General features: G+C 37.7%; 1 long non-coding RNA gene across 1 annotated transcript; it reads left to right on the top strand.

The window, feature by feature from the left end:
• The first annotated feature begins 7,367 nt into the window (after window positions 1–7,367).
• LOC135320686 (uncharacterized) lies at window positions 7,368–10,458 on the top strand. The gene is made up of 2 exons (XR_010379945.1): window positions 7,368–7,955; window positions 9,780–10,458. It is a non-coding gene; the product is annotated as an uncharacterized LOC135320686 (long non-coding RNA).
• Window positions 10,459–13,964: the final 3,506 nt, after the last annotated feature.

Genomic DNA, 13,964 nt, shown 5'->3' with positions numbered 1-13,964 from the left:
ACAGGGGACCAAAGTAAACTTAATACTGATCATAATACAAACCTCAAAAATTTAAAAGAACTGAAACCATACAGACAATGCTTTCTGACTACAATGGAATTAAACCAGAAATCTGCAAGAGATGGGTAACGAGAAAATACCCCCAAACACTTGGAAACTAAACAACATGGTTCTAAATAATCTATGGATCAAAGAGGAAGGCTCAGGGAAACTAAAAACTATATGAACAGGATGAAAATAGAAAATACAAAATATTAAAATGTGTGGAACATAACTAAAGCAGTGCCAAAAGGAAAAATTTTAGAAAAGAGAAAAAGTCTCAAATCAATAATCTATGTTCTCACCTTAATAACCTAGAAGAAGATAAAAGTAAACCCAAAGCAAGCAAATGAAAGGAAATAAAAAGAGGAAATTAATGAAATGCAAAACAAAAAATAGAGAAAAATCAATGAATCAAGAAGACAATTCATCAAAAGTTAAAACTTTTGCTCAGCAAATGACTCTGGGAAGAAGGTGAAAAGGCAAGCTATGTGATAGGAGAAATTACACACATCTGACAAAGGACTCATATCTAGTATATACCAAGAATCCTCAAAATAACAAAATTATAGAGATGGAAACAGATGAGTGGTTGTCAGAGGTCAGGAATGGTGGAGGGGAGGGGGAGTTTGTAATTATAAAGAAATAGCGTAGGAAAGATCTTTGCGATTATGAGACAGTTCTGTATCTTGACTGTAGTGGTGATTACAGAAATCCACACACGGGATGAAATAACGGAGAACTGCACTTACATTGTACCAATGTCAAACCTTTGGTTATGATGTTGTACTATAGTTGTTTAAGATGTAACCTTTGGAGGAAACAGAAAGAAGAGTAAATAGAACTTTCTAAACTCTCTTTACAACTCCCTGTGGCTCTAAAGTTGTTTCAAAATAAAATATTTTAAAGACAAAAAATAGTTTTAAATGATTTAAACAAATTAAAAATTAAAACACCTCAGTTAGCTGTAATGATGAATCAAAACTAATGACATTAAACTCAATAAAGAACAATGTAAACATTTTGAAGATTTTTTTTTAAAAAATAGAATGTGTGTAACCAGAAAAGACATGCTATTCTCCAAGTGCTAAAAAGTCATCTGAGGGCAATCTAAGGAAGATTATTAGGGACCATGTATCTAAGGAAGATTTCATCTAAAGATTTAGATATAAATTCTGGATCTTAAGAACACCTGCTACAGCAGTTGACAATAGTAATTTTTAAAATAAAAATATCCAATATGTTTCCCAAAATAATGTCATATATTTTACTAAACCTTTACAGAATAAATAATTCCTATCTTATATAAAGTGTTTCAAAGAATAGAAAAAGAAAGCTAAAAAATTAATTTTACAAAGCCAGTAAAATTCTGATATACAAACTGGATTAAACTAGTACAAGAAAGGAAAATTATCTCACTTTTGTATATTGATACAAAAATGCCAAATATATGCAAATACAATTTAGCATGTACTTGATATTTCATAACCAATTAGGGTTTACCTCAAGAATGAAATAAAAGACTGTTCAATATTTGAAAATGTATCAATGTAACTCACCGTGTTAGGAGCTTAATTATAAAAGCTATATAATCATCTTTGCCGATATACAAAAAGCCTTAAATGTCAACATCTATTCATAATAAATTTTTTTTTAAAAAAACCTCTTGGTAAACTAGGAATGCAAAGGCACTGTATTAACCTGAAAAAGCATTTCTACCAAAACCTATAGTAATCACCAGTGAAACACTAAAATCATTATTTTTTAAGTCAGAAATACAAAAGTGCCTGCTACTCCCAAGTTCTAGCAAGTGCCGCCAGGCAAAAAAAAAAAAAAAAAAAAAAAAGTATTGGCATGAAAAGAGACACGATAACCATTATCTGCAGTACATCTTGGATGATTTTAATAGATATTGTTCAAAAAAAATTTACAGAGAGCACATAAAAAATAAGTACAGTAAAAAATGTCCAGCCTCATTAGTCATTAGGGAAATGAAAATAAAAATCACTATGAGATACAACTTCACACCTGCTAGGATGGCTAAAATGAAAAAGAAAGGGCAATAACAACTTTTGGAAGGATGTGGAAAAGTTGGAACCTTCAGCTTTGCTGGTGTGAATATTAAATGGTGTACCCACTCTAAATAACAGCTTGATAGTTCCTCAAAATGTAAACAAAGAGTTATTCTGTGTGTAACAATTGCATTCCTAGGCATATATCCAAAAGAATAAAGACATATGTCTACACACACACTATACACGAATGTTTATAGTAACCAAAAGTGAAAACAACTCAAAAAGCTATCAGTTGATGAATGGGCAAAAGCAAAATTGAATACCTATATACAATAGAATTTTTTTTTACCAATTAAAAGGAATAGAGTACTGATGTATACTACAATATAAATGAACCTTGAAAACATTATGATAATGAAAACAGCCTCCAATTGTAGGGGTCAGTTTATATGAAAACGACCAGAATGGCCTAATCTATTGAGACAGAAAATATGTTAGTCTTACCAGGAGCTGAGGGGGTGGGGTGCTAGAAATAACCACTAATAGCTATGGAATCCTATTATTCTAAAGTTTAATAGCTTTCATGACTGAATAATGTTGGGAATATACTAGGAACCACTAAATTGCACATTTATGGGGGTTAATTTTATCATATGAGAATTATATTTCAATAAAGTTGTTATTAAAAATAAATTATGTATGGAGTCCATAAAAATGAAAAATTAAGTTTATTAAAATAAAGCCATATATCACTTTGGCTAATGGAATCTTTATGAATTTTAAAAAATTAGAAATCTAGAAAGAATGATCAATATGTTTCTCTAAAGAAGAAACACTGAATTACAAAACACTGTAAGCTTGAAATATAATAACCCAAACTATGTATGCAAAATGAAAAAACAGATCATCAGTGAATTTGAATCCTACTTACATAGCAGCTATTATATGCCAGATACTTAATCTAAGTAATCCATACATATTGACATATTTGATCTTATAACAAACCAATGACAAGAGACTACTACAATCCTCCCATTTTAGAGCGGGGGATACTGAGAAGTCAAGTCATCTTCTTAGATTCACTTGGCCCCTAGTTAGCAGAGCTAGGCTCAGACACCAGTAGGTTTCCTCCAGAGGCCAGGCTTTTAAGCCCCTACACACACTGCTGACCTTGTCAATCATGAACTGAAATAGGAATAAAGACAGGAAAGGAGAACAAAGAAGCAAGCAGAGAGAAAAATGCCCAAATCAAAGGAGGTCAAATATCCTGATAGGGCTGAAGACGAGAGGCTAGAAATACAGTGGAAATGAATGGGTAAAGGGGAGAAAAGTTGACAGATCTCCTGAGGTCAGGAAACAACAGCCTGTAAACTAGAGTCAAAAGTGGTGTCTTCACTGTCTCAGCAGCAGAGAATGAGGATGACCAGGAGGGGATGGTGCACCTGTCTTCTTAAGCTGTGATTTGCACATTTTCAGTATCTCTTACTATAGGTGTTATTTAAAGGTTTTTGTTCATATATTTGGTAATGATTAGGATGTACCCTCTAAGAATTGTTTATTATCTTTTCCAGTTTTTAAGTATTGAATTTACTATTTTTCATGTTTGTTCTTCAATTTTACTTTTAATGTATTCCTCATCTTTTAATTTTTGTGTAGAACATTTTTGATTGGGATTTTTTTCATTCTTTATGTCAACTTTATGATTAGAAAACCCTTTTTCATTCTAATTTAATACATTTCCCAATACATTTCACTCATTCCCTTATTGTTGTAACAATTCCATCAAACCTTTTAACATTTCCTTTCAAATTTATTTTAAGGAAGTAAGTATCCATCTTTACTTCTTTTTCTAAACTGTAACTAATTGTGTCAGCATCATTTGTTTAAGAAAACTTTCCCTCATCTGTTATTTTTATCCCTGTATTTTTAAAATATTGTAGTATTCAGGGACTTAGCAATATCCACAAAGCATGGCTCCAAAAATCTTCTCTATTGTGTTTCTGAATTTACCTGTATTCACAACATGTGCATTTCTGTTAAAAATGGCTTCCCTCCAACTGATAGACACAGATTGATGGCAATCAAGGAAAAAAATTATTATGGGGCTGTTGAATCTAGGTCTCGAATGATGAAAATATTCTCTCCATCAAGAAAGTCAAAGAGAGGGTGAAGAGGAGGAGGGGCTGAAGAGAAAGGGAAACATCCTGTGTGTTCTGGCTTCCGTATTATTTAGCTCAAGAAGAATACATTCTTAATAACTATCAAACAAAATAAAATTTCTCAATGTCATATTATAGAAGATTATGCATATCATGTTTCTGCAGCTCCCAGGGGGAGCTTTTGTGGACTTACAGGAAAAGCCTCATGACCTGGACAATGGGAGAAGATCTGGGGCTTAGACCCTAACAAAGACATAACCGTGTAACACTACTGTGTGATAACACCCCCAACACCACCGTAGGCTATCATGAAAAACAGGGTTCCTGGGCGAGCACTTAGGCAGTAGAACAGAGATTCCAAACAGAAAGGCCAGAGCCATCCCTCCAGTTAACACCAAGACAGGTAGTGGACACATGGCCGGGTATCATAAGGAAGAGGTCAAAGTTCTGCAGATACCAATTCAGGGTGATTCAAGTTAAAAATATTTTGAAAAATCTCACAAGCCAAAAAGAATTCTCGATGACCTGAAGTGTAACAGTAAGATAACCAGTGTGTGTAAGATAGACAAGCACACAGGGATGCAAGTATGAGAAAGCTTTTTCACAAGCAGAACAGCTCAGGGGACCACATCAGAACAAAGATGAGCCCCTTTGCTGGATGAGAATAACTGGAAACGATCATCCAAACACAAAGTATATCTGATATTTGTAATTACACTTATATATTCTTTTATCCCAAACTGCATACATGTTTTTAAAGTCTATTTTCAAATAATCTTTTAAAAATAACCCTTAAAACCTGAAATAAACAAGTTTTCCACCGTTTTCCTATATGGCTATCTAGAAAGCACAGCCCTTCGCTATCTGCTATAATCAAGATCCCTTCACCCAGTGAAGTGAAAATTATCCAAGAATATAACCTTGAGAATGTTTATTAAAGTATCTTAATTTGCTATCTGTGTCATTCTGCAACAGGAAATCCCTTTAATTTAGATATTGTCTCAATCAGAATATTGTGTGATCACTTCTAACTTATATATCTTTCCATGTTTTTTTCTCTTTCTTCTAAGTGGAAGCAGAATCTTCCAGACTCAACTTTACAATCACCATTCCAGACAGCATTTCTGAATAAGTCATATTTTAATATTGCCTCCCCACTTTGAATAAAGCATGGATCTTTTCACTACATTTAAAGTAAAACTCGATAAATATTTATTGATCACTTAAATATGTCAGGCACTGTGATTAAGAATTTAAATAAATAATTAAACTTCATCCTTTAAACTATCTTTTTAAAATGCACTACTATTAGCCCCATGTTATATACAAGAAAACTGAAATATACTGATGTTAAATTAAGTTTGGGGGTCATCGACCGCTATGGGCTGAATGTGTGCCCCGCCCCACAGTTCATCTGTTGAAATCCTGGTGCCTGTGGGAGGTGATTAGGTTGTGAGGGTGAAGCCCCCAGGAATGGGTCAGTGCCCTTAGAAAAGAGACCCCACAGAGATCTCTCACCCATTCCATCATTTGAGAACACAGGAGAATACTGGCTATGAGCCATAAGGTGAGGCCCTCACCCAGGACATTAACGTGCTCATACCTTGATCTTGGACTTAGCCTCAGATCTGTGAGAAAGACATTTTTGTTGTTTATGTCACTAATGTGGTAGGATTTTGTCACAGCAGCCCAGCAGAATAAGACATAAGTCAAAGCAATGGTCTAAGATTGGCATCCAACCAGTCAGACTCTAGAACTGACCTGCTCTTGTGATATTACAATTACTAACCCATCTTCCTCTTTCCCAATTCTCCACTACTTTAGCGAAACATCAAAATCATCTGTTGAGTTTTTCTTTAACACAGATACATCAGTTCTACTCTTTACCTCCATCCTGATTCAGCATTTCTGATCTTTTACTCTTTGATTTTCTCAGCATTCTCCCAATCTTAAACAGATGAAGTCAAATGTGTGATTGTGATGTTTAGTCACCAGGGAGAGCTATGGCCTTAGAACCGACACTTCTTATATTCAGGGACAAAATCTTGACTTATTCAGAACCCTTATTACGTCTCTATAGTCTTGCTGCTAATAGACACTCCATAAATATTTTCTCAGTGATTAAATCTTTATAGGCCTCAACACTATTAAACAGTTGCCTCAGGGTGCTAATATCTGGAAAGTCAATAGGAAATACCTAAAATAATGTATTATACTGAGTTGATTGCTAATTTTATTTTCAAGACAGCACAGAAGGGAACTGGTGGGGGGGAGAAAATTTGTAGTACATTTCTAAAATTTTGAAAATTGTATGGCTAGTGCTAATTGACTGTAATATATTGTGTGAGAATAATAATCACAAGGTTTGACAACCTGTAGGTGATGAGCACTTTTCAGTCAGAATGTACAAGGCAGTGAACATCAGGTGTGATTACACCGGACTCCAGCAGCTGAATTTCAGACCTGTATTTAATCATAGGCGTTTGTTACGATGTAAAAGATAAATTCTGTCTGTTACAATGTGGTCAATTGTAAATTTAAGTTTATTTTCCCATTTCATATTAGGTTTGTACTCACGGTTCTAAATTACATGGTCTCCACATATTAGTACACTTTAAATGCAGTTTTCTATGTAACATGCATTGCTTTCATATACAGTGACATTAAAGTCGTTTCCTTTCTAAGTTTGATTATGTCAGTATGCTTTTTACTTTGTAATATTGTGAAAACTATTTTCCTAGCTTTTAATGTGCGCAAAATATATGTTTATAAAATAGCAATAAAAGTAATTTAGGCAAGCTTCTAATTATTGAAGGTCACAGAAATACTATTATCTAAAAATTTATGTGATTTTCTAAAAATTATGGCAATTTCTTACTGGCCTATTTACTTAGATATTTAATCTTTCATCAATAAATAGCACAGTGAAATATAAATTAAATATATAAATTGAATTTGATAGATACATTACTCTTAACAACTTTCTTTCCTAAAGTAAAAAAATTTCATGTATCAATTCAAAGAAACACAGCAGAAAACGAAATGTACAAGAATTAAAATTCTTATTTCAAATTGGTAGCAAACAAAAAGTGAAGCAAATGCGTTATCTGGTAGAAAAGCTATCACCAGGCGGCGCAGCTGAGCCCCCAGCCAGGAGTGGCCGCGCGCTCCCGCTCGCGCGCGCCGCGCTGGGTGACTGGGAGCCGGACCGCTGCCCTTCGCGCCTGGGCTGGCCGCCGTGGGGCGCCAGCTACCGGCTGGGGTGGGGGCTGGTTTTCTCGCAGGCCATCGGGGAAGGCCGCTGGAGAGAGGGGAGGGAGGACAGGGGGTGGGAGCGGCGGGAGGGCAGCCGGAGAGCAGGGCGAGGAGGCGGTAAGGGGAGGGGAGGGGCCGCGCGGAGCTGGGTCCAGGCCGGGGGGTGCTGGCAGGGTTGGGACCGAGAGAGAAAGTAACTCCAGGACGAGACCGGAGCGCCCCGCGCCGCGGGCACAGGCGGCGTGGCTGCGCCCGAGCCTGTGCCGCCGCTCCCGATCCAACGTAAGCCCGGCGCGGGCGCCACCGTTCAGCGATGCGCACCCCTGTCCCTAACGTGGCTGCGACGCCCAGAAAGTTGCCCAGCCGGGATTCGGACCTGGGCAGGGGCGGCGGGACACGCGGTGCGGGGACATCCAGCATCAAGGCCTGGCGTGGAAGAGGGGACTGCCCGCGTGGCCAGCCCTGGCCCCGGGTAGAACCTCTCCAGGTAGGTTGGGGGTCAGGTCCTGGCACGCAGGCCTCAGTGCAGGGCCGGCGAGTATCCGGGGTCAGAGCCTGGCTCCCGGAGCTGGGACTTTGGGCTGACTGGGCCCAGCTTGGTGTCCAAGTCAGAGAGAGAAAAGGTCTCCAGCGGGACAGATGTGCGTCCTCTGCCGCCCAACCGCGAGTCCGAATTGGAGCGGGAGGGGCTGGCGCGCTGCTGGTCGTGCCAAGCGCGTGGGATCTAGAGCCCCAGGGGGGCACCTGGGAGACGTGATCGCCCCTCGGGAACCCCGCTGCCCGCGGGCATCCCCGGATCTGGACCGCGCACCGCATACACTCGCAAACAGCCCCCTTCCCCGGAACTGGAGCGTGCTTCCCTCCCTCGTCCCCAACCCCTGACTGCAGAAAGATAAGCTTCAAATTTTCACTCCGTGTCTCATATGTGCCTGAAGGTATTTAACTGCACGAGTGAATAACAGCATTAGTTTCAATTTCTTTTTAATCCCTGCAACAATAAACTTTGAGAACAACAACAAAAGAAAACTAAAACCAAATGTATGAAAATTCTATGTGAAAATATTATTTGATGGTACATGTAATTAGTTAGATTAATTTTATTTCACTTAAGGAAACAATACTGTAAAAAATTTCTATTAACATGCATAATGAAAATACGTAAAAATATCAGTCACTTTTAAAGAACTATTATTCAAAGTGTTTTACATATGCGGAGTCAGACTTGCCATGAAGCTGATGGAATTTGTTTCCGAGCACCTCATTTGTACAAACCGTTCCAGGGACCTGAAAACAGTCCTAGAATGTGTTTATATGGTCAGTTATTTTTGTTACATTTAGAAATATATTTATAATTGTGATTTTATTCTTATTGTAATTAATATTTTATTTTGTGACTGATAGTTATTTATAATTTGTCTTCTATTTCTTAAATAGAGCCGCTTCAAAATGGAGGGGCTTTAAAAGTTAAAGGGTCATATAGCCTTGAGCTGTATTAGTTAGCTATATGAATCGACTGCATTAATTTGTTTAATTAATATGACAATATGCTTTACACACAAAGAAACAGGACAGGAAAATTAAGGAACTTCTATATGAAGGCTGTTAAGTTAATGATATAATATTCAAAACAAGGCCTTCTGGCTCTTGAGTCCCTGTTCTGAAAGTCCACACTTATAGACATAGATATTAACACAGATGGAACTCCAGACTCTGTCATACATGTATGAGGTATGGCTTAATTTATGTAAAATTCCAAACAGGCAAAAATAAATGGCATGTTTTACAGATACATACATTTACAGTAAAAATACAAAGACTAGCAAAGAACTGGTTAACATAGGACTCATGGTAGGAGTTACCTCTAGAGAAAAAGGAGAATTTAGTGGGGAGGAGCCTCCAAGGGCTTCAAGTGTCTTTGCCATTGTATATTTTTAAATGATTATTAATTCTACATTTATCAGAGTATTATTTTACTTTAAGTCGTATGTAGCTTATAGATACCCTCATGTGTGCAATACGTATAAAAAATTCAATAAAAATTGTCACATATTTCAAAGTACATAGGTTCCCCTAAGTATACATAGAAAATCCCACATCTCTTTCTTATTGCTTTAAATAGACAGGAACTGTATTTTTTAATTTAATGGAATAAAAATAAAACATTTAGATTTTAAGCTATATTTTGGCATATTTCAAAGGAGAACACAACTTTATTTTGGTTTCATCATGAAATATTAATAACATAATAACCAAAAATACCTGGAATCTTGGTAACCATGAATAATTAGTGATTTAATCACATGTATTACAGAGACCTGATTCCATCTAAGGATAGACACATGGAAAGAGTGTCATACTTATCAAACCATAAGAAGAAGCTGGGAAATCTGCAAAATCACACTGCTGCTGAACCCATCAGAGTGCTGACTTTGAACGGCTACCATCAGGGTAAAATTTGAGGAACGCTGGCATGAGCCTCCAGACAGACAAGACACTGGCAATCCCTCACCTGTCCCAGAGCACTGGAAGTGTTAGGTAGTTAGATAAGTGGGGGTACCAGGCAGACAGGTGGAGGAGAGAGAGGATGGTCTGGATGATGGTGGCATGTCTGCCTCCAGCATAAAGGGGCTTTACTTCTTTTAAGTGAGTGCCAGCAAGAAACCAGTTAGAACTAAAAGGCTGGAACTTCATGGTAGTGACAAGGACCTAACCGGACATGACCCAGTTCTCATTGTAATATAATTAGCATTGAGGTTCTGGCACCTCCATGGGTTTTTCTGTGTTTATCATGGATAAGGGCATTCACAAAAGGGGACAAACATGACTGAGCACTCCAGGGGCAAGAGCCATCAATCAATCAAAAGACCACCTCTAAGTGAGGGTACAAGAGGAAGGAGCAAAGACCATTGCTGTCTGCACTTGGATCAGCCTGCCTCCTGTTCTTGGAGGGGTACTTCACCTTTCCTAATAAAATCTTTCACTGCACAATGCTTTCATCTCCCTTGTGAATTCTTATCTTTTGAGTAAGTCAAGAACTGGGGCCTTTTCCTTCCCCCTTTTAGGGTAACAGAAGGAGACAAGGTGGCTATGCAAACAGATACAAAAGTATCAACTAACTCCTTAATGAACTGCTCAAAGCTGAGCACTCCCAGTTGGGAGAGTATGGAGTCCTGGGAGCACAGATGGTCACAGCCCCTTCTCCATGGACCTCACTGTTTGCTTGTGAAAAAGCCTGGGGGCAGGAAAGAGTGGAGAAAGCCTCCCACATTTGGTGTGTTCCTGTTGCCCTGGGATGGCACTGCTGAGGGAGAAAACAATTATAACCTGGATGCTTTCCCCAGTGGAATAATGTCTTAAGATGCTGAAAATAAAGGGCAGTAAATCCTGTCACTTTCAGGGGGTGGAAAACTCAGAGTTTGGTTAATGGAGACAGGCAGACATCCTCCTAGTTTCAGAAAATTAAAGATTTCTTTTTACCATGGAGGGCAGGGCAGGATCACCAAGGAAACTTGGCTCAGAGTCACGTGAGCTACCTAAGACTGATGCTAAATGAGGAAAATGTGGAAAGCCTCTTTGTTCCTCACCACCTGGAGTAACCAGGACCAAGAAACAAGCAACAGCAGACCAACCCCCAGCAGAGGGATAAGAGCACACAGGGACCAAGATGCAGGGTCACAGGGAACATCTACAACTGAAGGTGGACCAAGCACATTCCAGAATAAAACTCACATAGTCTATCAGTCTAGCTCCCGCCCTAACCACAAGGTGACACTGAAGGAACCTGAGGTTGGCCATGCATGGCAGGTAATTGAAACTACCAGCAAAACAGAAACACAGATCAGCTCCTCAATGAAAGCCTAGCAGGAAAAGAGGCGTGCCTATTTCCAGCCTTAAACATTATTTACTTAGGCTTCTGACCCCCTACATGGAATATGTAGATTTCAACTAAAAGTTATGAGACCTATGAAATGGAAAGAAAAAAGAATCCACTGTTGAAAGATAAATCAAATAATAGAAGTGAAAATCAGACAGGGAATATAAAATCACTATGATTAATACATCACACGCTCCAGTGAAAAGACTTGAAGACATTCATGAATAGATGGGTCATTTCAGCAGAGAAATGGAAACAATAAGAAAATGTCAAAGAGCAGGCTAGGAATAAATTTAAACACATGCCCAGCAAAGGGAATGAAGAATGTCTTTGACAGGCTCATCAGTAGGCCTGACATATTCAAGGAAAGCCTTGGTGGACTTGAATATAGGTCAACAGACATTACTCAAATGAAAACAAAAGAGGAAATTCTTGGAAAATTTTAATAATTTAAATTTAAAAGAACAGAGTATCCAAGAGATGTAGGCCAATCAGTCTGAAATATATTTAATTGAAGTCCCAGAAGGAAAAAGAAAGTAAAAGAATGAGGGAAAAAAATTGCAAAATGAATGGTCAAGAATTTTCAACAAATAATGAATTAAAAAACAACCTAGAAATAAATTCATACTGCTAAAGGCCAAAGATGAAGGGAAGCATTAAACTCTGTCAGAGAAAATTACATGATCATCTTTAGGAAATGGGGTGTCTCCCAGGTGTTTGAGACCAGGTGGAACCAGAATAAAGTTATCAACGTGCCTAAAAAAATGATGTATAATTTAGAGGAGTGAATGATCCGCCAAAGGGGTTAAGAGAAATCAGAGAAGGGAGGTAACAAGGTCAGTTATCCCGTGTAAAGTATGCTTTTCCTGGCTAGAAGTTGGATCACCCAGTCATATATAGTGTACAAATCAATGAATCAATTAATTAACTGTATGAACATATATAAATAACTAATCAAGACAATTTAAAATTATATTCTGATGCTATTATATATTCAAATGATAAAACAAAATATGTCTCGGTATTTGTACTCAAATAATATACATTTCTGATTTTTTTTTAATATAAGTATAGTCAGTTTACAATGTATCAATTTCTGGTGTACAGCATAATATTTCAATCAGACATATACATACATATATCCCTTTTCATATTCTTTATTACAGGTCACTGAAAAATATTGAACATAGTTCCCTGTACTAAAGAGTATAAGCTTGTTGTTTATCTATCTTATACATAGTAGTGTCAGCAAATCTCAAACTCCCAATTTATTCCTTCCCACTCCCTTTTGATTTGCTTTTCAATAACATTTGCTTCTTTCTTTCAATGTAATTTCAATAATTACCTTTCCAATATCTCAGGTTGATTTTAATATTCTACTAAGTTGAGCTTAATATTCATTGACAGATATTTTAAATTTCATAGATTCAACTGACAAATAATACTATGCAAAATGCACCCAACTTTACTACTGTGAATCATGTCTTGAATCAGAAGAGCTCTGGGACCCTGAAGAAAGCAAGCACATCAGTCAAGCACTAATCCAGAGGCAGGAACCATGTGGTACCTTGAATGTGGACATTTTAATTAAAAGTATTAACTATAACAGGGAAACATCTACTAGAATGTAAAGGGTCCTATAGAAAATCTAGAAATAACAGATAAAATAACAACCAGATCTCCTAGAGATAAGATCATGAACCACAGGGAGAGACTCATTTCCTGAAGTGTGGAGAACACCCAGACCTCTTTTTAGAGGGTGTGTATATCTATGGCTCATGAGAGAGTGGAGAAGTTCACCGAGGCCACAAGCCTCCCAGGGAGTACAGGAAGAAATTTTTAATAGGAGGTACCCTGATGGAAAATCCCCACTAAGAAGCCACTGTGGAGTTGGTGGAGAAATCTACCCCCCAGGAATATCCTGAGCTGCTTATAAGTCATGTACTTCTGGAGTCAAGGGACTGGAGGAGCTATGCCCTCTGCTGAGCTTGGAAGTTGACATGGTGCAGGAGCCTGCCTAGGAAAACACAGCAGACTTGGAAGAGAAACCCCTTTCTTACTCTAGTGTCTCTCTGGTACTCTCTACTAACAAAGCATGCCATCTGCCACAGGAGAAACATCTACAGGGTCCAAATATATTATTTCAGAGCAGTCATTTAAGGGTGGTTTGCAGCAGAGAGGCAATGCACTGATAACAAGTATATTACAGTTTAATGTCTCTCAAGAAAAATGCATCTGGAAAAAAAAACATGGTCAGCTATCTGGTCTAGTTTGAGCCACAAATTTTGCACTACACGCACTTGCTATTCTAAGTATTTGCCAATAATAAGGGGAAAGAAAGAGACAACACAGAGAAAACATTCAAAAGCATCCCAGAGCTGGTTATGTCAGTGTTTTCAATTTGTGAAATCTCATCAAGCTTTAAAGTTAAGTTTTATGCACTTGTCTTATCATTTATATATTTCAATAAAGACTTTTAGAGTAAAGCATATATGTGGCAAAGTTTAGTTTTTGATTATGTAGCACTCCATAGAATTCATGTATTTAGCTCTATTGGCACATGGATTTCTTTATATTTCAATTGTCAATTCAACTGCAAGGACTCTGAATTGAACATAACGG

The sequence above is a fragment of the Camelus dromedarius genome, unplaced genomic scaffold (assembly GCF_036321535.1).
Source record: "Camelus dromedarius isolate mCamDro1 unplaced genomic scaffold, mCamDro1.pat HAP1_SCAFFOLD_114, whole genome shotgun sequence".
NCBI classification, from domain to species: Eukaryota; Metazoa; Chordata; class Mammalia; order Artiodactyla; family Camelidae; genus Camelus; species Camelus dromedarius.
Note: the sequence above shows the minus strand (reverse complement) of the source record. Positions and strands in the feature narration are given on the sequence as shown.